At 39.9% G+C, this 26,316-nt stretch overlaps 1 pseudogene; it reads right to left on the bottom strand.

Moving 5' to 3' along the window:
- Positions 1–15,147: 15,147 nt before the first annotated feature.
- LOC128104623 (RAD50-interacting protein 1-like) lies at positions 15,148–21,116 on the bottom strand (annotated as a pseudogene).
- Positions 21,117–26,316: the final 5,200 nt, after the last annotated feature.

Genomic DNA, 26,316 nt, shown 5'->3' with positions numbered 1-26,316 from the left:
TGTATGAACCACATGTGGTCACTGAAAGTAATGAATGAAAAGGTATTACCCTCCTCTGGGTGTTTTCATTACTACATGTGTGCATATAAATCTCCTTGTTCTGGGTGTTTTATATGGTTGTTTTGAATGAGATGACTTCCATAGCCTCATATATTTGAATAGTTGGTCACCTCAAAGTGACACTATTTGAAAGGACTAGGAGGTGTGGCCTTATTATAGGAAGGGTTTCACTGGGGGAGGGATCTGAGGTTATGAAAGCCCATTTGAAGCATAAAGTCTCTCTTGCTGCTGCCTGTGGATCCAGATATGGAATTCTTAGGTATTTCTTGAGGACCATGTCTGCTGCACTGCCACCATGCTTCCTGCTATGATTATAGTGAACTAAATTTCTGAAACTGTAAGCAAGCAACAATTAATGTATTTCTTTGTAACAATTACCAAAATTCTGGTATCTCTTCACAGCAATAGTAAACCAGTTAAGGTATTTGGGTAATACAAATATCTATCACCTTCTTCTGGGTGCTTTGGGTACTACAAGGGGATCTATTGCCCTCTTCTAGGTGCTTTAGCAACTGAAATGGAAACCATCTCCATCTTGTGGGTGCTTTGAATACTACAAAGTGATCTATTGCCATCTTTTGTATGCTTTAAGTAATGCACCTTCTTCTTGATGTCTTGGGTACTGTAAAAGCACCTTCTGCACTCTTCTCTGTTGGGGACCATGCAAGGGGACCTGCAGGCAACACTGTAACTCATGGAACATGGATTGGCAGCCAGCAAAACTTCATCAAGTGAGCCTTGGAGAGGCAAAGCCCCAAGAACTACATGTCCTGAGGACCTCATGCTGTTATTGAGCATATCTCTGCTTATTGCCCTCATGGTCACCACATCCCTCACAATCTATGAATTACATGAAAAACTCTAAAGGGCTTTTAGCCACTTACTGGGCAGTGTAACTGGTACTTACAATAAAAGTAATTTATTTTTTCCAAGCATTGCTGCTAGAGCAGATTAATGATTCAACTATCACCCTTAGAAAGAATTTAGACATGTAGATCATTAGTAAAGTTAGATTAAGATGTTTTTGTTAATGGCTTTGATGTAGAAAATATTGAGGAACAATTTAAAGTTTTGAAAGACATACTTTTAATAGTTGAGCAAGGAACTCATTGAGATCAAGGAACATAAACAATGGCAGCCTGGCTACTGCTGGCTGATGCACCTTTTTTGGTAGGATAAACTGGTGATCAAAGGCAATGATTAATTCCTTGTAGCCATTTTTGCCTTCAGTTTTCTGATATGATTTAGCATAAAATTGTTAATGAGTGGGTGTGCACCTTAAGGATTTAAAGTAGAAATGGCTGAGTCTATGATTCTTTTAAGATTTTTTTTATAAGATTACCTTTTGAGATAAATAATAAAATGATTGATCCTTTCTTTGTAACCACAAGATGCAGCTTGCCAATAAAAGTACTGGCTGACAAAAATGCCTTGCTTGATTACATGAATGTATGTGGGTTCTTGGGAATAATTTGTTTTCACCTGTAATATGTAAATGTTTAATCATATAAGAAAAGTGAGAAACATGTTTTTTACTTGTATTCATGGTAATCATTCACATGAAAAACAAAATGTAACAATATTGTAATCTTCATATTGCTTGAAAGATTTTGCTGAGGTATATAGATGTAAGGGAAAAATAAAGTCAGGAAAGAGATAGAAAAGGAAAACATCAGGAAGAGAGGTGAGGGAAAAAATAGAAAGAGACCCTCTACTGAAGAGTCATTAAAAGCGTGTGTGTGTGTGTGTGTGTGTGTGTGTGTGTGTGTGTGTGTGTGTGTGTGTGTTTCCCTTTCTTGCTGGCACCAGAGAATTAAGTTTTACTACCTCAGATAAAAAAGTCAGCTGAGTGATTAATCAAAAACTTCATGCCTCCCCTTCAGCTCTTGAGCTTCTGAAAGCTTGTCTTTAGGCAGCACTTCTCACCGCTCAAAGTGCTGCAGTTGTAGATACTATTGGTACTGCAAAAGAATCTATCACCACCTACTGGGTGTTTTTGGAATTGCAAATGCGTGCATCACCCACTTCTTGATGTTTTGGGTACTGTATGGGTATATAGCCCTATATTCTGGATGCACTGGGCATTGCATGGGGATACGTATGTTTATCTGGGCTTTTCACCTAGACTTTGTGTCCAAACATTTCACTTGGACTTTCTTCTGAACCTTTTGTGTCAGGATTTTTCACTTGGAAATTTCTTAAGGCTTTTTCTTCCAAAATGTTCCCCAGAACTTTTCACATTCTGGCTTTTATGCCAGACATTTTCCTCAAACTTTGCACCTGGCATTTCTGCCAGGATTTCTCTCCTGGATTTTTCACTGGCCCTTTCTCTTGGAATTTTCCCTAGGATTTTTCACCTGAACTTTGTGGTGGGACTTTTCCCATGATCTTTGCCCCCACCTTTTGCCATTTTGTGCCCAGATATTTCAGATGGATTTTTCTCCTAAATTTTTCAACTGGTCTTTTCTCCAGGCACTTCCCCTGAGACTGTTTATCTGGCTTTTATGCCTGAACTTTTCACAGGAACTTTGCTCCCAGGTTTTGTGTCACGATATTTCTCCTGGATTTTTCACCTGCCTTTTTCTTCCTGCATTTTGCTCAGGATTTTTTTAAAATTTTTCTTTATTAAGAAATTTTATACTCACTCTACATACCACCCACAGATCCCATCTCCTCCCTCCTCCCAACCCCCAGCCTTCCCTCCCAAGCCACCCCACATCCCCTCATCCCCCAAATCAAGGTCTCCCATGGGGAGTCAGCGAAGCCCAGCACACTGTTGCTCAGGAATTTTTGCCCAGACTTTGTGCCTGGAATTTTTCTAAGGGAAAAGGCTGTGATACAGGTTTTTACTCCTGGCTTTTAAATCTGCATTTTTCACCAGGATTTTTCAAGCAGCATTTTCACTCAGACTTTCCCCTAGGTCTTTGTGCCTAAATGATTTGCTTCTCCTTGGTTCTCTCCTCATGTAAGTAAAAGACAAACCTCAAGTCACATTTCTTCTTCTCCAGTGCAGGCAAGGGAATTAACACCATACTTTATGTTGTACTTGGTTTAATACATTTATCTTTATGTTATGAATATGAATGTTTTGCATGCAAACATCTCAATGTAGCACAAACATTGAACTCTGACAGATGCCTGAAAATGACATTGGATGCCATAGAACTGGAGTTATAGATACCTTTTATCCTCTCTGTGGATCTTGGAATTGAACCATGGGCCTCTGGTGTAGACTCTTACTGATTGAGCCAATGACAAATCATCTATAACTGCATATTCAAAGCATGGATAAGCAAATACATTTAAGATCCTTACAAGTACTGTCATAGGATTCAATTTGGAAAACATTAACTTTTTTTTTTTGATCATGGTATCACTGTGCAGCTTTTGCCTTCCTGGAACTTGCTCTATAAACCAGGCTTTCTTGGAACTCAGAGACCTGTCTGTCTTTCCTTCTGAGTGAGGGCATTAAGGACATGTACGACAACCACCCTGAAGAATATAAAAATCATACTTCACAGTTTCTCTTTTTAAAAAATGACAGATGCACAGCTCTTTTGGTAGAGGAGCAAAACTCTAGCTCCTCAGATATCTGGGGAACTGAAAGTGGTTTTCTTTGCCTGGCCCCAGACACACTTAGGAGAGCAATAGAGATCCGGACTTTCAGAAGCACAGTGTAGACTTCAATGTCTACATTTCCACTGCAAACTGGAATTGGGGCTACAGATCTGACAAGGAACACATTATCCCTGATTCCTGTGGGATAAGGCTAATGATAAAAACATTCTACAAATTGCCCATGTAGACAGAACATTGCTAGAATGTTTTCTAGGCCCCATATCCTGCAATTTCTTTTGATTTTTTTAAATTGCCCTTCCACTATCACCAAATCATGCCTCATCCCCTACCAGTAGATCCTGGAAAGATAGGAAAAAACAAGGAGTCAACTGCTTAGAAGAAGGATCTGTAAACAGAAATTAATTCCTTTTGTATTTTTATCTCAAATTATATCATTTTTAATAATTTGCTTTCCTTTTTCTGCAGTTAATATTCTTTTAATTTCTTTCAAATTTAATTCCTGTTCCATGTGTTGTTTTTCATGCAGAGACAAAGGTTTCTTTTCTGACAATTTCCTTCATGTAACTCAGTATCCATTGTCTTTCTTCAAACATCATACCCAGCTCTTTGCTCATCCTTTTCTCCTGGCAATTTCTTCACCAGTAATTTTCACCTGTCATTTGCTCAGATTTTTCTGGTGGATTTTTGACCTGGCCTTCCTTTTCTGTCTGCATTTTCCCCAGGACTTTTCATCTAGACTTTGTGCCCACATATTTCCCTTGGACTTTGCTCCTGCCTTTTGTGCCCTGATGTTTCACCTGCATTTTTCTTCTGGAAATTTTACAAGGCCTAGTCTTATAGAATGTTCCCTAGGACTTTTCATCTGGCTTTTAGGCCAAGACGTTTCCCTTGGTCTTTATTGCTGGGTTTTGTGCCAGTTTTCTCTTGGATTTTTCATTGCCCCTTTCTCCTGTAATTTTCCCTTGGACTTTTCACCTGGACTTTGTGCTGACACATATTCCTTGGTCTTGCCCCCACCTTTTATGACCAGACATTTTGTATGGGTTTTTCTCCTGGATTTTTCAACTGGCCTAGTCTCCAGGCATTTTCCCTAGGACTTTTCATCTGGCTTTTCACAGGGTCTTCACTCCTGGCTTTTCTGTTAGGATTTTTATCCTACCATTTTCTACCAGCATTTTCCCCAGGAACTTTCACCTATATTTTGTACCTGGACTTTTCCCTTAAGATTTGCTACAGGCTTTTTTGCCTGCATTTTTCACCAGGATGTTTCACACAGAATTTTCACTTGTATTTTTCAGTAGGCCTTTGTGTCTGCATGATTTGCTTTTCCTTGGCTCTCTCCTCATATTCTAGAATTTAGACGAATGGAAGAAAAGGACAAAACCTCAGATCAACCACTCTTTCATCCATCTGAAGCAAATGAATCAATGTTATACTGTACATTTTTATTCTTTAAATTTGTTTAATTTTACATTATATGTTTCAAAGCTTTGTGGATCTTAATGTAGCACAGTCATGCTGGGCAGATACATAAAAATATGAATGTCATGTAACTGAAGTTACAGATAGCTTTTAGCCTCTCTGTGTGTTCTTGGAACTAGACCATGATCATCTGGTAGAAATCTTCTTACCTACTGAGCCATTGCCTTATCTTCAACACCAAATATTTAAATCATGGTGAAGCACATACATTTAATGTCTTTATAATTACTATCATAGATTTCAAATGGAAACAATTTTTTTTAGTTGGGGTATTACTGTGTAGCTCTTGCTGTCTTGGAACTTGTTCTGTAAAGCAGGCTGTCCTTCAGTTCAGACATACCTCTGCTCTCACCCCTAAATGCCCTGAGATCTGGGATTAAAGATGTGTACCACCAGCACCCAACTGTATGTAAAATCCTTTAAAAAATCATACTCAACATTTTTAATTCAAAAACTGACAGATACACAACTCATTTGGTAGATGAACAAGACCCTGACTTTTCATATATCTGCTGAATTGAAACTGGCTCTCTTTACCCAGCTCCAGAAATTCTTAGAAGAGTAATACTGGTAAAAGCTCTACACTTTCAGAACCTCAGTGTACATTTCACCATTTCCAATTATTCTCAATAGTGAGAATTGGCATGAAGACCAGACAAGGCACACATCAGGCATAGTCCTAATGGGATTAGTCTAAGGATGAATATGTTCTACAATCTGCCTTATTAGACAGTACACTGCTAAAATGATTGCTATATCCCTTGTATTGCAATTTATGTAATTTTTATTGTCATTCCATTTTGCCCCATCATGCTTCATCTACTGAAAATAGTCCTTCAGAAGAGGTCTTTTTTAATAAAAGGATTCAACTTCTCCCAAAGAGGATCTCTAATCAGAAATTAATTCCTTTACATTTTTTAGTGAAATTTTAAGGCCTATGTGACAGCAGAAAGGTCCATCCTCTCTAATGGACTGAACCCTGAATAGCCATACAAAGTCATACTTATTGATTATTTTTTTTAAAACTAAAGTTATATTTTTCTATATTTTGCCTTCCTTCTTTGTTCCTTCAGTTAATATTCTTTTAATTTCTTTTTAAATATAATTCATTTTACATTTGGGTTTTATCTTGTGGAGAAATAGGTTTCATTCTGACAATTTCATACAAGCAAATCATTATCCTTTGTCCTTCTTCAAACATGGTGTATGTAGCTTTTCATATGTCTTCATCTTTTGGCAATTTCACCAGGAATTTTCTCCTGGTATTTATGCCAGGGCTTTTCCCTTTGACTTTGCTTTGGGCTCTTGTTCCTGGGTTTTTCTCCTGGAATTTTCTTCAGGCATTTGCTTTATGACTTTTTTTTAAACATCTTTATTGACTCTTTGGGAGTTTCACATCATGCACCCCAGTTCTGCTCATCTCCCAGTCCCCACCATATCCTCCCACCATCCCTGCCAGGCCCTCCCAAAAGAAAACACAACAAAATAAGCAAGAAAAAGCAAAAAAATATCAAAACAGAAACAGAAAAATCTCATTGTTTCTTCTTTCCTGCCTCTCCAACACTTCATTCATCCTGGTGCATTAGAAGCTTCCGTGTGTCATATAGTATACTCTTTTGTCCAGTCAGCTTTACTGGTGAATGTTCATTGCAATGAGTCACTGGTCTGGTTCAAAGCCTCTGGTTTCTGGTATACCATCGTCATTGGATCCTCACCAGAATTTCTCTGAGATATCCTGTGGCTGCCTGGAATCTTAGAGATCTTGCAGATATCATTCCACAGGACCAGTCCCTTCATGAGCTCCAGCAGGTCCTAGATAGGGTAGATGCTAGAGTGGGTCAACCCAAGTCCCAGCTGTATGCCTGGGTGGTAGCCAAGTTGGCCAAACCGGGCCACTGGAATCACGTGCCTCGAGCAAGGGGAAGAGTCAGCCCCCCTGCATGCATGTCCTTAGGGTTGGTTCATCCTCTCCTATGGTGAGGAGTGGGGACCCTCTCTCCTGAGTGCAAGGGTCAGCTCTCTTGCTGTAGTGTCCAGCGAGAGACAAGGCCAGGGCTGCTCAGCATGGCCCTCTGATTTCATCTCGCATAGTTCCTAAGGCCTCCAGAGGTGACCCAGGCCACAGACATCAACACAGACCCCTGCTACAGCTGGACCAGGGATCCAGACATGGACTGCAGCAGCAGCTTGGGCCCAGACAACATCCTGGCTCTGGGTGGAAGGAATGGCCACTCAGGTGGGAATGGTTCTAGAGGCTGTATGGCTACCAGACACCAACCAATGTCTCAAGTTGTGGCCTCATCCCTGGGCTTCAATATGACCTTTGATAGCAATGCAGGACCCAGACTTCAGCATGGACCCCAGTCACAGTAGGACCATGGACTCCGACATGGTCCTCGGCAACAGCTGAGTCTGGATATCACCATTGCCCCAGCGGCAGTATGGCCCTGAGACACCAACATTGATTTCAGGTGTCTGCAAGGCCTTCAATGGTAACAGGAGCATCAGACATCAGCACAGACCCTGGCTGCAGTAGGGCCATGGACCCTGACATGGACTTCAGCTGAAGTTCTGGCCTGGATGTCACCATGACATTGAGTAGCAGCACAGGCCACTCAGATCTGGATGTATCCTGGCCCTCGGACACCAACTTGGACTCAGTCAAATCTGAGATTTGGTTAATCTGACCTGGGCATTCTTATGGCACTAGGTGGCAACAGGAGCCACATACGTCAACCCAGACCCTTCACTATAGGGCCACAGACTCAGACATGGCCCTCAGCAGCAGCCTGGGCCCAGATAACACCATGGCCCCAGGTGGCAGAACAGGCTACCCTGATCTGTATGGCCCCTGCTGTGGCATGACCCCAAGACTCCAACAAAGCTGCAGGCTATGGCACAGATCCCAGGCCTCTTTATGGGGTTCAAGTGCTAACCTAGGCCAAACACTTCAACACAGACCCCAGCTGCAGCTGAGCCATGGACCCAGATATGGCCCCAGGCAGCAGCTCAGCCTGGTCGACATCCTAGCTCCAAGTGGTAGCCCCAGCCACTCAGATCAGGGTGGATCTGACAGCAGCATGGACACTGGACACAAACAAGGACACAGGATGTGGCCCAGGCCCTAGATTTCATGTGGCCTTTGGTGACAACATGGAACAGGGGCATCAACATAAACCTCGCCTGCAGTAGGACCATGGACTTAGACATAGTCCTAGGCAGCAGCCTAAGCCTGGTTGTCGCCATGGACCTAGGTGGAAGCAAAGGCAGACCAGATTGATATGGCCTCAGTGGCAGCATCACTTGTGGACCCAAACACAGGCCTAGGAGGTAGCCAAGCACACTGGAATCAGCATGGTACTCGAGGGCAACAGGAACCATAGACATCATCACAGACTCAGGCTATTGTAGGACCAGAGACCCAGACATGGCCCTTGGCAGCAGCCCTGCCAGACATAACCATGGTCCCAGGTGCAAGCAGCCTTCCCCACTCAGTCTACTCCTCACTGCCTTCACCATGGCCCCAAGTAGCAAGCAGGTCTCCAACATCTACCCACTCCTCACCATCTTCATTTCTTCCTTTCTGCATCTTTCCACAGCACATGAACCATCCCCCTTCTCTATCTTCTCTATTTCTCCACCAAACATTTCTTTATCTCATTTTGATCCAGTTCATACTTGATTGAACTGATTTAGACTGGTTCAGATCAGTTAAGACTGGTTCAGTTTGGTTTCATCCAATTCAATATTATTTGGTCAAGTTTAGGCCAGTTTGATCTGGTTCATATCAGTTCATTTGAGTTTGATCCAGTTTAAACAAGGTCATAAGTCATTTGATCTGGTTCAGACCAGATCAGAATGGATTTTTTTCCTAGATTTTTCTCCTTGATTTTTCAACTGAACTTTACACTGAGCATCTTTTCTTTGATTTTTTTTATCCAGCTTTTGTGCCTGAACTTTTTGCTTAGCCTTTGCTCTGCTGGAATTTAAAGAAATGATAGTAAAAGACAAAGCATCTGAGTAAGTACTCTTCTTATCCAGCCTGGGTGAACTACTGACCTCTGTAATGTCCATTTTATCTATCCTAATTATTCATTTATATATTAAATGGCTAGATGCTTTGCCTGCAACCATTTAAATGAAGCACAAGCATGCAGAGAAATACATCTTTAAATGCCCTGGAATTGGAGTTACAGATACCTTTTAGACACTGTATTTGATCAGTGAACTGGACATTGGTGCTCTGGTAGAACAGCCTCTTACCTGGTGAGCCATTTCAGTGTATTTTATAATGCATATTCAAAGCATGGATGGGCATATATATTTAAACTCTTTACAACTTTTATCATATTAGTCAATTGGAAAAGTTTTTACTTGACTCAGGTTCAATGTGTAGCTCTTGCCATCTGCAAAGTTGCTCAGAAATTCAGAGTGTCTTCAAACATGGAAATCTGTCTGCTCTTTCTTCTCTGCGCTTGGATTAAAGGCATGTACAACTACTAACCAGGAGAATGTGAACTTTTTTTTAATATTAATTACAAACTGTTTGGTCTATGGCCCAGGCTTACTGCTAACTAGCTCTTTTATCTTAAGTTAACCCATTTCTATGTATCTATGTTTTGCTGTGGTTTAGCTGTGGTGTTACCAGTCTGCTGGCATGTTGCTCCTTGGGTAGTGGGCTGGCAACTGTCTAGACTCTGTCCTCCTCTCCCTGAATCTCTCTTGGATTTCCCACCTGCCTCTTATCCTGCCTTACCATAGGCCAAAACAACTTCTTTATTAACCAATAGTAGCAACATTCACAGTGTAAAGAAACACCACCCCACAGCAATACATCTTTCCAGAAAAATTCCATACAACAAATAACAGATTCTAACATCTATTTTATTTAGATAAAAAATAGGCACCTAGTTGCATATTTAAGAGTAAAGGTTATATCTGTGCTTGTGTGTGTGCCTTTCTCTGTCCAAAGTAATACTCTAGAACAGGATTAAATGTAAATTCTCCCACAAATGTTGTATCCATGAGTTGTATTGGCCTCCAGACACAGGACCACAATAACCAAGGCCAAAGGGTTAGGCCAGTGAGAGGTCACTGTGGCTAAATAACAAGGGCCTTGTGCTCACTATAATGTATTCTCATGGATTCTTCTATTATGTACTAGAAATAATGGGCCCCTTCATTCCTAACAAGTCATATCTGTCCCCTTTCCCATTTAATTTAGTGTTCAAAATTGCTTTGAGAAGATTAAAAATGGAAATAGTCTATATTTCAATTTCATGATCTGAGATAAATTTGTAAAACCTTCCACAAGTATCCTCTTCAATGGCTCTGTTGTTGTTTAACTGTTTGTTTGAGACAGTGTCTCTAAAGGGCCTTGAACTCACCAAGGAGGCACCTACCTATCTCTGCCTTCCCAGGACTTAGATTAGACATTACCTGCATGGCAGGCTTTCATTTTGTATTTTATTTATTTATTTTTGTGTGGTTTCTGTGGATCCATCTCTTCTCCGTGAGTTTTCACAGCAAGTTATAGACTGAGATACCTTCCTAGCCTCAATGCTGGTATTTTCACAGAGCTGCAGATGTTTTTTCTGTGAAGGTTTTACAAATTCATCTTAGATCATGAAATCGAAATACAGAGAACATTTTTTAAAAGCATACTCAAGTGTTTCTTTTTAAAAAATGACACTTACTCAACTCTTTTTATACATGAGAAAGACTCTGGCTTCTGAGACATCTGGGGACCTTAAATGGGTCATCTTTCTCCAGCTCCAGTCTTACAAGATCATTTCTAGTAGAAGACCCAGACTTTCAGAATCACAGTGTACGTTTCAATTTTTACAATGCCTCTGAATAGGGAAATTATGGTACATACCTGGAAAGGCACACAACAGCCTTCATCCTTTTGGAATTAGGATGAATATGTTCTATAAGCTGCCTGAGCATACAGGACACTGTTAGAATGTTTGCTACATCCCATGCACTGCAATTTCCCTGGATATTTTTTATTTCCCTTACACCATTGCCCGATCATGCTTTATCTGCTACCAACAGATGCTCAGAAGAAAGAAAAAAAAAGGCCTCAAATTCTTAGAAGGAAGAACTCTAATTAGAAATTAATTCCTTTATATTTTTTAAAGTCAAGTATATATTTTTTATATTTTGCCTTCTTTAATTCTTCAGTTAACTTTCTTTTAATTTCTTTTTAAATGCAATTCATTTTACATGTGAGGTATATCATGCAAAAAAATATGTTTCATTTTGAGAATTTCCTCTATGTAAATCATTGTCCTTTGTTTTTCTTCAAATATTCACCCATCCTTTTCTCCTGGCAATTTCATCAGGAATTATCTCCTGGCTTTTATGCCAGGGCTTTTCCCTTAGAGTTTCCTTCCAGCTTTTTCTTCTTGCATTTTCCTTATGACTTTTCAACTGGATTTTATGACTAGACCTTCCTCCATTGACATTGTTCCTGCCTTTTGTGCCCCAAATTTTGTCCTGGATTTTTCAGCTGGACCTTTCTCACATTATTTTTCACTAGGACTTTTCCCCTGGCCTTTGCACTCAGGCTTTCACTAGGATTTAGTGCCAGGATTTTTATCCTTGATTATGAAACTGGATTTTTTTTTCTGGAATTTTTTACTTTTCTCCTGGTCTTTGTGCCTGTTCTTCTCCCTTAGATTTTTTTCTTGCCTTTTATTCTTGATTTTTGTGCCTTCATTTTCCTCCTAGGTTTCTTACCAGGCCCTTCGCCAAGCCTGTTCATTAGAATTTTTTACCATATGTTTCTTCATGATATTTGCTCTCTGCTCTTCTGCTGGAATTTAGAGAAATGACAGTATAAGACAAAGTCTTAGGTCAACTACTCTTCTTATCCAACCTAGGCAAACTAATGAACTCTATAATGTGCATTTTACTTGAGTCTAAGTTAGAGTTTCTACTGCTGTGAAGAAACACCATGACCACAGCAACTCTTATAAAGAAAAGCATTTAACTGAGATGACTCACCTACAGTTCACACATTCAGTCCATTATCATCATGGTAGGGCATGGTGCTGGAGAAGTAGCTGAGAGTCCTACATCCTGCAGGTAACAGAAAGTGGACTGTAGTAGCTTGGGCATAGGAGACATCAAAGTCCACCCCCACAGTGACACACTTCCTGAACACACCTACTCCAACAAAGCCACACCTCCTAATATTGCTACTTCCTTTGGGGACCATTTTCTTTCAAACTGCCACATTCCAATCCCTGGTCCCCATAGGCTTGAAGCCATATCATAATGCAAAAATGCATTCAGTCCAACTTCAAAAATCCCCATAGACTATAACACTTTCAAACTTATTTAAAAGTTTAAAGTTCAAAGTCTCTTCTGAGATTCATACAATCTCTTAACTGTAATTTTCTATGAAATCAAAATTTAAAAAAAGATCACATACTTCCAACATAAAAAGGCACAGGATATATATTTCCATTCCAGAACATAGGGAAGGGAACATAGTGAGGAAATACTGGACCAAAGCAAGACTGAAATCCATCTGGGCAAACTTCAAACTCTGCATCTCCATGTTTGATGTCAAAATGCTTTTTGGGTCTCTAATTCCTTTCATCTCTGTGACTGCAATGTACTTATTTCTCTTGGACTGTTTCCACTCCCTGATATCACATTTCTTCAGCAGGAATCCTACAGTTCTAGCATCTCCAACATCTTGGGTTCTCCAAGGTAATTCAGGCTTCAGTTCTACAGCTTGAAACAATGGCCTCTCTAGGCCTCCGTTTAGGGTCACCTCTGACCCATGCCTGGCCTCAGCAGCTTTCCTTAGTCTCACAAGCAAATTTCACAGCACCTTCCTTCTATCCTTAACTCCAGAAGCACATAGCTGAAGCTGCCAAGTTCTGATGCTTATTGGGGCTGGAACATGACCCACTTGCTTAATTTACATCTTCACTAGCTTTCTGTCCTTCACTGCCTAAGTATGGCTGTCCTGAAACTGGCTCTCTAGACCAGACTGGCCTCAAATTCAGAGAATCATCAGTCTCTACCATCCCAGTTCTGGGATTAAAGTGTGCCCCACCATACCTGACTCTAAGCTTTTTTTTTCTTTGAATTAAGAGATTTTCTATTCGTTTTACAAATCAATCATGGATTCCCCTGTCCTCCCTCCCCTCACTCCCCTGCCTTCTCCCCTCAACCCACCCCACATTCCCACCTCCTCCAAGGCAAGGTCTTCCCTGGGGAGTCAGCAGAGCCTGGTACATTCAGTTGAGGCAGGTCCAATCCCCTCCTCCCTGCACCAAGGCTAAGTAAAGTGTCTCAGCATAGGCATTAGGATTCAACCACAGATTCTGCTGTGTAGATGAACGGTCTTGGTTTTGTTTTTTTTTTATTTTGCAATACAATTCAGTTCTACATATCAGCCATGGATTTCCTTGTTCTCCCCTCTCCCACCCTCCTCACCTGCCCCCCAGCCTGCCCCCCATTCCCATCTCCTCCAGGGCAAAGCCTTCCCCACAGACTGAGATCAACCTGGTAGACTCAGTCCAGGTAGGTCCAGTCCCCTCCTCCCAGGCTGAGCCAAGCAATCCTGCATAGGCCCCAGGTTTCAAACAGCCGACTCATGCAATGAGCACAAGACCCAGTCCCACTGCCTGGATGCCTCCCAAACAGATCAGGCCAATCAACTGTCCCACCCACTCAGAGGGCCTGATCCAGTTGGTGACCCCTCAGCCATTGGTTCATAGTTCATGTGTTTCCATTCATTTGGCTATTTGTCCCTGTGCTTTATCCAACCTTGGTCTCAACAATTCTCGCTCATATAAACCCTCCTCATTCTCACTAATTGGACTCCCAGAGATCCACCCGGGGCCTAGTCATGGATCTCTGTATCCAGATCCCTCAGTAGTTGGATGAGGTTTCTAGCACGACAATTAGGGTGTTTGGCCATCCCATCACCAGAGTAGGTCAGTTCGGGCTGTCTCTCGACCATTGCCAGCAGTTTGTTATGGGGGTATCTTTGTGGATTTCTGTGGGCCTCTCTAGCACTTTGCTTCTTCCTATTCTCATGTGGTCTTCATTTACCATGGTCTCCTATTCCTTGATGAACAGTCTTGTTAAATAAGAAACACAGAGCCAATTCAGAGATGAAAGCCCAAGAGGTCAGAGATAAAAACCTTACCCTTCACTGCTGCTGCTGTCTTCCTCAACCAAGAGACCTACATCCTGTGTGTTTGTCCTTTTTATTGACTTTCTATTCTGCCTTCTCATTGGTTGTAAACCCAACCACATGACCTCCTCGTCATTGCCTGTCTGTACAGACCTCCAGGTGTCTCCATACTGGCTGTATCCTTGAACACACAGAGATTTGCCTAACTCTGCCTCCCAAGTGCTGGGATTAAAGACATGCACCACCACCACCCAGCTTCTGCTATGGCTTGCTAATAGCTCTGACCCCCAGGCAACTTTATTTATTAACATATAATTAAAATCACATTTCAGTACAATTAAAATATCACCATACCCCTGTCTTCCCTCCTCCCACCCCCCAGTCTTTCTCCCCAACCTACCCCCCATTTCCACTTCCTCCAAGGCAAGGTCTCCCACAGAGAGTCAGCAGAGCCTGGTACATTCAGATGAGGCAGGTCCAAGCCCCTAAAACTTCTAATGTAATTATTTTTAAATAAGAATGGTTTTCATCTGGTAAATACAACTTCAGACTAGTTTCATAAATTTGAGACCAGTTCAGACAAGTTTGATTGTGTTGAGACTAGATTGATCCAGAGCAGACCAATTCAGACCTGTTTGATCTGACTCAGACCAGTTTGATCTGGTTTGGATCAGTTCACACCAATTTGATAAGACTCAGAATGGTTTGATCTGGTCCAGACCAGTTCAGACCTATTTGATCCAGCTTTCACCAGTTTGATCTGATTCAGATCGGTTCAGACTGGTTTGATAGAGCTCAGACTGGCTTTATCTACTTCAGACTAGTTCAAACAAGTTTGCCACTGTTCAGACTAGGTTGATCTGGATTAGAGCAGTTCAGACCAGATAGATCCATCTGATACCAGCTTTATCAAATTGGTTGAACTGGTTCTAACCAGTTTGATCCACTTCACAGCAGTTTGATCTAGTTCAGACTGGTTTGATCCAGTTTAGACCAGCTCAAACCAGGCTCATCCTCTTTCAGACAGGCCTGGACTTTGCTCCCACCTTTTGTGCCCAGATTTTTTGCCTGCATATTTCACCAGGCTTTTCCCCCTGGAATTTCCCCTAGTTTATACATGATTTGAGGATATGAAAGCTTAAGTAGTGGGGATCTAAGAAAAAGTTTTAAGATGTTTAAATGTAAGTTATAACAATCTAATGATATGGTATCTGGCATGGTATGAATGGGTGGGGGAAAATCTCCATTGACCTTAATATTGTGTTATAATCTATTAAAAATACCCTGTTTATTGGGGATTTTTATTTGTGGATTATAATGAAGATGAATTCCTCCTAAGCTGTACTGTTTAACTGTTTAACTGAAGCAATGATTTTATACAATAATAGTATTAGTTTTGATTTTGATGATTGAGGGTCTTTAATAAATATAGTAAGGGATTGTAGTTGAAGTTTTTTCCAGTCCTGCTCAGACCCAAGTAAATACATAGAGACTCATACTACTTATAAACTGTATGGTTAGATAGATCTTACATCTTAAATTAACCCATTTTTATTAATCTTTAAGTTGCCATGTGGTTTGTGGCTTTACATCTTTTTTTTTTCATGGTGGCAGCAGTGGCTGGCAGTGTCTCCTGACTTAGCCTTCTACCTCCCAGAATTCTCTTCTCTCTTTGTCCTGCCAATACTTCCTATCTGGCTACTGGCCAATCAGATACATTATTTCCTAGTGTTAGGCCAGTTTGTCCTCAAAATAAACAGAATCTCAACATCTTGCTGAGCCAATTTGTGAATTCCAACTTCATTTAAGATTGCTGTGGCAGGAAGGTGCTCAATAGCTGACTGCAGGATATCTTTCAGGAGTAATGCAGAACCGATGTTCAAATTCAGAACAATGCAGGTTGCTTTTACACTCTTTAGGAAGACAAGAACAAAGGGATCCTCTGTGTCACCTATCCATAGGAGGACCATGACCTTTGGAGAGTCTACACAGTCATTTCAACTATCTATTGACTTACTATTTAGCTCTTTAAATATGCTGAGACTACTGAAGGTGTACAGGATTAATAGGACACTAGAGTTTTGACTCAGTACACTGTTTGACGTTAACAGATTATTAAATATAGCAATGGTTTTAGGTAGAATTGAGACATAGGCAAAAAAGGAAAAGGAATAAAAATGAACATAGCAGGGCTGGAGAGATGGCTCAGAGGTTAAGAACACTGACTGCTCTTCCAGAGGTCCTGAGTTCAATTCCCAGCAACCACATGGTGGCTCACAACCACCTGTAATGGGATCTGGTGCCCTCTTCTGGCCTGCAGGGACACATGTAGGCAGAACACTGTATGCATAATAAGTAAATAAATCTTAAAAAAAAAAAAAGTCTATTCTTTAAAAAAAAAAAATGAACATAGCAGAAAAGGCAAAAAACAAAACAAAACCATAAATAGGTTGGAGATGGTGGCACACTTTTAATCCCAGCACTCAGGAAGTAAAAGCAGGAGTATCTCTCTGAGTTCCAGGACAGTCTGGTCAAAACTGTGAGCTCCAGGCTAGCCAAGCCTACATACTGAGACTTTGTCTTAGAAAATTAAAACCACAGCAGAAATAGGAAGGCTTGTAAGATAGCCCAGGGGTAAAGTGCCTACTGGAAAACTTGATGACCTGAGTTCAATTCTTGGGTTTTACATGGTAGAAGGGAGAGAACCATTTCCCACAAGTTGTCATCTGGCCTCCACACACAAGAACATGAAATTTAAAAATTTAAATAATAGTTAAAAAAAAAAAGCTGGGTAGCAGTGGTACATGCCTTTAATCCTAGCACTCAGGGGGCAGAGGCAGGAGGATCTTTATGAGTTTGAGGCCAGCCTGGTCTACAGAGCTAGTTCTTGAGCATCCATGGCTACACAAAGAAACTATCTCAAAAACCAAAATAATAATAATAAACAAATAAGCACTGGAGATTTAATGCACTAGGTAGAGTACTTGCCTAACATGAATGAAGCACAGGTGAGGACTTGAGGCTGTGGAGGCTGTACATCTGTAATCACAGCACTCAGAAGAGAGAGGCAGGAGGATCAGAAATTCAGGGTCATCCTCTGCTACTACATTAACAAAGACTATTGGGGTCCAGCCCTTCTATAGTCTTTTCCCAGAGTTCCAGAAGAGATGCTACCAGTGGCAAATTAATTAATCTGAGGAATTCTGGAATAAATCTATGTACACAAAATTCTTTATTCTTGTGAGTTAGTTCTCTCTCTACACAATTACTTTTCTGCCCTCACACTTAGCTCCTTTCTTGACTGATCTCTCTCTCTCTCTCTCTCTCTCTCTCTCTCTCTCTCTCTCTCTCTCTCTCTGACTTTTTGAACAGGGTTTCTCTGTGTAGCTTTGTGCCTCTCCTGGAACTCACTCTGTAGCCCAGGCTGGCCTCGAACTCACAGAGATCCACCTGCCTCCTCCTCCCAAGTGCTGGGATTAAAGGTGTGTGCCACTACCACCCGGTGCCTGATATCTCTCTACATTTTCTGGTGTTCTAAGTTCTATCTTAATTCACCCATCTAGTTCATCCCCATCTTCCATCTCATTCTCTGGTTCTCCAATCTAGTCCTCCTCAAGTCTCTGAGGTTTACAGTTGTATACCCATGCAATAGCAATGCTCTGGCTAAGGCAAGGTCACCAGGCTTGAATTCCCCCAGGGTCAAAAGGAGGGGTGATAATATCCACACAAAGAGCAGTAATTGTGAGCTATCATTAGCAACCCAAAAGGGAAATGAATAATGAGAAATAGAATCAACTGAGGGCTAAATTCAGATAATAGATCTGAGAAAGGGAATCTATGAGCTCAAACTATATTTTTAGAAGTGGTTAGTTAAAAATGTTAAGAGCCTATAATTTGATAAATCACAGGTGAAAATAAAACTGCCTCATTTTCCTTTGAAGGCATATCTGTCTTAGCCTAATCTCAGCTGTGCCATTTTCTGGCAGGGCAGAGAAAGTGAACTTACTGGCTAGATAGCCTGTGTCACAGCTTGATGTACCTGGTATACAAAACCTCTTTTGTTCTGAGTTAATTGTTAAAGGGGAATTCTAGAGATACCAGTTGGGCCATAGGAGAAAGGAGGGTTTAAGCAAAATTTGCACAAGAAACAAGGCTTTGTACCTAACATCTACCTGGCCTTGGCAGTTGCCTCTCTCTTGGTATTTACCTTATTTTCAGGAGACTAGCAGGTGATCTGGATGCTTATCTATCTATAGTTTGTTCTTGGATGTTTGAGAGGTATCTTAGATAAAAATGCTTTTGTCCAGAGATGGCCTTGGCCCTGGATACTTGCTAAAGGACATATCTGATTTTAACACAAAAGCCTGGAAAAAATTCTTGCCTATGTGACTGTTGTCAACACAGTTGGGGGAAGTTATCCAAATACCTTAATTGTATAGGGGAAAACTGTGCCCAATAAATGATCAATAACACTGTTAGAAGTTCTTAGAATCAAACAGGAAAACTATAATAGCACACAGGAAATTCATAGCAGGAAACGGCTAATATTCAAAAGCCTTAAGTCTTGGCTTTATCATCTGGAAAGGGCCCTTGGTTTCTTCCAGGTTTGTCATAGTCAGCTGAATTCCTATTTCATATTTCTGAGGCCAACAGCACTACATGCTAAATTCAAGGCCAGCCAGGGATACCTGAAATCCCATTTCATAAAAAGAAAAACAAACAAGAAGCAATCATAGCTTCCTGAAATAAGCAAACATAAGTTTTTATGGTTTAAATGAATGTTTCCAAATTGCACAAACCCTTTACATAATGTAAATTTTAAATCAGTAAATTTTTACTAGATTCCTACTAATTCTTTTCATGTTTATAACTATACTTAAAATTAAAACTAATATTAAATTTATAAGAAAACTAATTTTCCTCTGGTCTGGGCTATAACCTGGCACTAAACCTAGCTGTGATTTCTTATTTTCTGTGGGTGGCAGAATTATACTTGCATTCATTTTCTGTTTATTCTCTTAGTAATAAGCAAATAGCATTAAACCAGATGCTAGGAAGCAAGTCCAACATGGTTCTGGTCAACTTTCTGAGGATATGGATCACACCCATTATCTGGGTTTACCTATTGTGCTTTTAAAATAAAATAGATACACAATGAATGTTTTAGGGTTTTAATTAATTTATATATATATATATATGTATATATATATACATATATATATATATATATTATTATTTTATTTTTATGTGCCTGTTTTGCCTGTATGTGTCTGTGCACCCTGTATGTACCTGGTACCTTTAGAGGCCTGAAGAGGGTGTTACAGACCTGAGAACTGGAGTTATGGGTGGTTGTAAGCCATTATGTGAGTGCTAAGAACCAAACCCCAGTCTTCTGCAAGAGGATCAAGTGCTCTTAACTTATGAGCCATCTCTACAGCTCCAGATTTTAATTGATGTTATTACAAGAAATATCTGTGAAACTGAAATTTGGATTCACCAATGTTTAAGGTTAGACTTAGGCTTACTGTTTAAAATAGTTTCCAGTCTCTTGCAATAATGAGAAAACAAAGGGAAAAGATTCTGTGTCATATCAAACTGGGCTGCTCCTCCTTCACTGAAATGATTAGCAAAGATTATCTGAAACAAAGAGCAATCCATGTAATGTCTGCCTTCATCAGCACAGCCCCCCAGCACCTACTGACTTACCTCCTGATAGATGTATGCATCCAGATTCTCTACAAGCATTTGCCAGAAAATTCTTAATAAGGAGAAATAAAGCTGCTGCTCCAGCTAAAGCAGATGATCCTATAAAGTCAGCAAGAGTGGCCAGGCAGAGCTGGACAGGGACATCACTGCCTGTTCAGATTGAGATGTCAGGGACAGCCATCTGAAAAATAAACAACCTTCACCAGAATGACTTTTATCACTTTATATCCTTAAGGTTTCAACAAATAATTTTAAATTTGAGGAGATGTACTGTCCTGGGTAAGTTCTAGAGTTTTTTTTAAAAAGTAATGTCTAATATTAAAAGCTCTCCCAGAAATAAATGTATCTACTTTATATTTGAACTTTTAATATTAAATATTTCCTTGAAAATACTTTAAATTCAATTGTTGTAAATTTAAAAATTAAAGTTTATCTTTAGAATTACAAAGACACCAGTTAATATTATATTATGATTTTATCAAACGAACTAATAATACTTCCAAATTGATTACACTACTCTATATGCAGGTACCATATTAGGGCATCAAGGCAGAAGAATAAATTATGAGATGCAAGCATGCACAGGGCACAGACTACAGGACACTTTACTTTGTACACTTTACTTCGTATACTGAGCTAGTCAATCCCAGATCATATGCTAATTCTCTATGAGATCCAGTTTATCACTTGTTTATTCTGAATAAATTCTTCAAAAGAACAGATTTTAGAAAGATTTACATAAAAACCAAAGTTTGGATCTACCATACACAAAACCCCAAGTTTAATCTCCAAAACTGGGGGTGAGGTTCTATAAAAGCTAAAATTTGGAGTGTGTATGCCATCTACAAATCTGGCTAATTTATGTAAAGGGTGACTCATGCAGGACATACCCTTCTTTCTCATACAATTTTGTAGCACCTTTCACTTCTCTCAAAACATGGTCTAATTGGTGAGTCAACATATCAAGCTTTAAACACTCTAAGAGATTAATCATGTTGTTGAAAACAGAGCTTTCCATGGAGGCTAATTGTCCTAGCTGCAGCTTACTGAGGGCATTATTCTCTGCAAAGACCTTCAGTGCTGCCTGTTGAAGCTGTAGTAAGAACTGAAAGCAAACATCCATTACTACATTTATTAACACAGTTCTGGGCATCTTGAAATAAAACTATATCATACAATTTCCTAATTTAAGATATACAGTTCAGCACCACTGAGATGCTCAATCGGTAAAGTAATTTGCTGCCAAGCCTGATGACCTGTGTTCAAGGTGGACGGAAAACAGTGGGAGGAAACAACTGTAGCCTGCACATGTGTGCCATGGTGAATTCTCTGTCACACACACACACACACACACACACACACACACACACACACAGCTTGGCACAGTGACATATCTGCAATCCCACACTCAGGAGGCTGACACCAGATTACCATGAGTTCAAAGCCAGTGTGGGCTACATGAGTCCCTGTCCAAAGTCAAACAAGCATAAAAGCCTTCATCCTCTCCCCCAAAATAAATGTACAATTCAGTACCAGTAAGATGGCTTACCAGGTACGGCACTTGTCATCAAGCCTGATGACCTCAAATTTGTTTCCTGAATCCCAAAGGGTGGAATGACAGAACAAACCCTGTTGGGGAATAGTATTTTAAAGTGTGTTGCATTTTTCCTACTGCTTTTGTTAACAATTCTAAGATATGTTTGATTAAATAAAATTAACCTGTGAGCAGGAGGCTGAGTCAGCAAGTAGTTGCCAGAAAGTGGCAAGGAGAAACCACATGTAGCAAGGGTTTTTTAAGTGGGGACTGAGAGTTTTTTGGAAGACACCAGCAAAGGGAGAAGGTTAGCTACTTGCTATTCATCCTCTCTAAGTGAACAGAATTCCACTTAAACCATTCAATCATGATTTCTTTAGATTTGGAAAAGTTCTCTTAGAAGCTTTGAAAGTGTCAGTGCCTGAGGGAACAAAATCCTCTCAGGCCTCAGCCCTTGTGGCCAAAGCCATTGCTTAAGGGGGAGCCACTGTAGATAATAAAAAACAGTTAACAATTTGGCAACCAAAGGGTAGTAGAATCACAAGGAAGGAGGGGGGTTATGCCAGCCAGTTCTGCTGCATCTGCCATCTGGACTTCTCCACGCGAGCAGTTGACTGCTACTTGCCCAGAGAAGAATTGGTGAGAGATTATGGAAATCCTTTAGGAGAATAGGAGTGAGTTAAATAATATTGAAAAAAAATTTTCTACATTAAGAAAGGGAAACATAGCAATGCAGGGTGCTAGAGCTCTCTATATTGCTGCCTTAGAAGGCTTGAAGGTAGAATCAGAATATGGGAAGATTAATGATTTAACACAGTAATATAATACCAATAATATATACTATCAGTATGGTAATTAATATCTTATCATTAATAGCCTTGGTGGCTTTTTCTGCTAAATATGACAAGTGCAGTAATAGGATGCAGGCCCTGGAAAGATATACTAATGAAAAAAAGAAAAATGTTCAGACACAGACAGAGAAATTTAGAGCAGAATTTGCCACATCATTGCATTGTGAAAGTGTAGAGGAATAGCCTAAGGTTATTAGAGCACCAACTTTAATATATAAAGTTGCTATTTGACAACAATCAACAGATAATATGCACCCCCCAGGGCCATGCACAAGTTAATTGGAATCCTGTAGATAAGTTAGACTTAAAGAGATTTAAGGAAGCAGCAGTTTCATATGGAATGCATTTACCATTTGTAAGACTGATGTTAAAATCATGGGCAACTAGGAATAAAATTATTCCACAAGACTGGAAGAATTTAGTTTCAGCAGTATTAGAAGATGGTCCTCAAATACAATGGAGAAGTTAGTGGAGAGAGGAATCCAGGGCCCTGGAACAATGAAGTAGGGCTAGATAGAGGTCATGAGATTTCCCAAGACCAAACTCTTGATGAAGGTCAGTATGCTGATTTGCAAAGACAGTGTACATTGGATGATAACACCCTGATTCTATATCATATAGCAGCCTTGTATGCTTGGGACAGGGTTGAAGAATCAGGAAAGAGGACTGAATCACATATTAAAATTATACAAGGCCTGAAACAGGCTTTCACTGATTTTTTACATAGATGAACTTCAGTTGTAAATAGAATTATCTAACCTAGACACTAGAAAATATTAATTGAACCTTTGGCTTTTGAAAATGCTAATGCATAATATAAAAAGGTCATTAGGACTTTAAGGACAAGATCAACATCCATAGAAGAATGAATCAGAAATAGAGTCAATACTGGCTCCTATACTTCTAATGATGATACTTGGATAGGAGCACTGCTTTCTAAAACTATGAAGAAAAATCAAAATGTTAGGTGTTTTAATTGCAGTAAACAAGGTCATCTGAAAAGGAAGTTTAGGCAAGGTGCTCCTAAAAACATTGTTTATTCTAGAATAATTCAAACAGAAGGCCCCAGCCTTCTGGAGTATGCAGAAGGTATGGCAAAAGCTGGCATTGGACTAATGAATGTAGATGAACCAGGGACAGACAGGGTAACCCTTTGCCATTGGCAAACATCCTGAAGGGCCTCCCTTAGGCCCCAATATCAAATGTAGTTCAATAATTTCCTGCCAGCATTTGGGAAAATCCTCCACAAAACAATTGAATGATTTACTGTCTATTGTTAAAAACCATACTGATCTGGATGCCAGACAGCTTTAGAAGATAAAACAAAATTTTTAGGAGAAACCATAAAGCAAATATTTTGGCAAACTTCTATAAATGATAAAAGACCAAAGTTAAAAATAAGAATAAATGGCATAGAAATTGAGGGATTGGTAGACACAGGTGCATATGTAACAATAATTGTGCCAGAATCATGGCATCCAGATTGGCCTCTTCAGGAAGTAAATGTTCAGCTTTTAGGAATTGGTAGTTTGTCTCAAGTAAAACAGAGTGCAAGATGCATTGAATGTATACTGACTGACAAACTTGTTTGGGTGGAACAATGACCTTTGACATCAGAAAAAGTACAGGTCTTAGAGAAGCTGGTACAGGAGCATTAAATACTCAACACATTGAAGAATCAACCAGTCCTTGGAGTTCTTCTATATTTATTATTAAAAAGAAATTTGGAAAATGGAGAATGGTAACAGACCTAAGAGCTACTAAGAAGGTGATTCAAAGGATGTTCTATTATACTTATTGATTTAAAAGATTATTTCTTCACTATACCTTTACAAGAAAAAGATAGAGAAAAATTTGCCTTCACAGTGCCTACTTTTAATAATTATCAGCCCATTAAGAAATAGCAATGGAAGATTCTCCCACAAGGGATGTTAATCAGTCCTACCCTGTGCCAATATTTTGGTAGACAGGCATTGGAAATAATTCATGTACAATATCCTGAATCTACAATTTATCATTATATGGATGATATTTTACTAGCTGATTCAAATATACATAATTTAGAGAAAATATTTGAAGAAGTAAAGAAAAATTTTCCTTGCTGGAGATTACAAATTGCTTCTGAAGAAAATACAAAGAGGAGATTCTATTAATTACTTAGGATATAAAATAGGTCTACAAAAAATTCAACCACAAAAGGTACAAATCAGGAGAGATTGTGGACTCTTAATGACTTTCAAATTTGTTGGGAGACATCGCCCATCTATAGCCCACTATTGGAGTAACAAATCAAGAACTGAGTAATTTGTTTCAAACTTTAAAAGGTCACAAGGACTTAAATAGTCAAAGAGAATTATCAGATGAAGCTGAGAGAGAATTGGTTTTGGTGGAAAAGAAATTACAGGATGCTCCTGTGGATCATTTAGATCTAGAGCTTGATTGCATCTTGGTTATTTTACATTCTACACATTCCCCTCCAAGGATTTTAATGCTGAGGAAAGATATTATCTTAGAATGGATATTTTTACCACACAAACATAGTAAAAAATTAAAGACATATTTGAAAAAGGTTTCTGAGTTGATTCTAAAAGAAAAATTAAGACTTCATCAATTGACAGGAATAGACCCAGCAGAAATTGTAGTGCCTTTTACTAATGCTGAAATTGCTTCATTATGGGCAGAAAATGAACATTGGTAAAGAGCTTGCAGTAATTTTTTTGGGAGGGATAAGTAGCAATTATCCAAAAAGGAAGAGATTTCAGTTTATTTAAAAAAAAACTAATTGGATTTACCTCATACAATGAAAGGTACCCAATTTCTGGAGTCCCTACATTCTATACTGATGAAAATAAATCAGGAAAGGCAGGTTATAAACAAGGAAAAATAAGTAAAATGGCTCAAAGCCTTTATGATTCAGTTTAGAAATCAGAATTCCATGCTATTTTCATGATATTATTAGCTTTTTCAGAACCTCTTAATATATGCAGAAAGAGTTGTATTACATATTGAAACCACTGAACGTATTCCTAATAAGTCAGAATTAACTTTGTTACTTATGCAATTATAGGAGACAATCAGAAATAGGAATCATCCCATATATATAACACATATCAGATCCCATGTGGGTCTGCCAGGCCCTCTAGCACAAGGTAATGATGAAATTGATCAGTTACTAATAGGAAATGTGCTGGAGGCCTCAGAGTTTCATAGAAAGCATCATGCCAATATAATGGGTTTAAAAAGGGAATTTTCTGGGGCTTTGACCTGCCTCAACTGAATGCACCAGGCTTTGCTGACTCCCCATGGGAGGCCATACATTTTTGGAGGAGGGTTTGGGAGGTGACCTGAGGGGTAGCGGTAGGTTGGTATATAAAATGAATAAAAATTTTTTAATATAAATAAATAAATATGGAATTTCCATCAATTGGCAACAAGCCAAGTAATTATAAGAAAATGTGACCCCGAACCTCCCATTTAGACAAGAGGGAAGTGCCTGGGCTCAGCCTAGATCCCATCCCTGGGCACCAGCCATTTCGGGGAAGACCTGCCCAACTTGGCCCCAGGTTCTGGCCATCGGGCAGGATCCCCTCCACTCCCACCAGGAAGGGTCCCCTTCTCCAAGACCCCCGGCAGACCCTGCAATCTCCACGCCCTGCCCCCACGCCCATCTGCCCAAGACTCCAGCCACTTCCTGAGATTTAGAGACCAGCCCCCAGTTCCCATCCTGTCCCAGACCTCCCATCTGGACAAGAGCTCCCATCCCACCCCAGAGCTCCCATCTGGACAAGAGAGAGAGGCTTCCTGAATCTGTCAGCTCTGTCTGGACCAAGTGAGCTGATAAGACCAAGAATGAGTCCACAAGGAGATGGGCAGATGTCAAGGCAGAAGTACATACAACAAAATGAAGAGCAATACAGCATCACCAGAACCTAGCCCTC

This window comes from Peromyscus californicus, unplaced genomic scaffold (assembly GCF_007827085.1).
Source record: "Peromyscus californicus insignis strain IS unplaced genomic scaffold, ASM782708v3 Scaffold_8__1_contigs__length_139910024, whole genome shotgun sequence".
In the NCBI taxonomy this organism is placed as follows: Eukaryota; Metazoa; Chordata; class Mammalia; order Rodentia; family Cricetidae; genus Peromyscus; species Peromyscus californicus.
The sequence above is the reverse complement of the archived record's forward strand: the minus strand, read 5'-3'. Positions and strand labels throughout refer to the sequence as shown.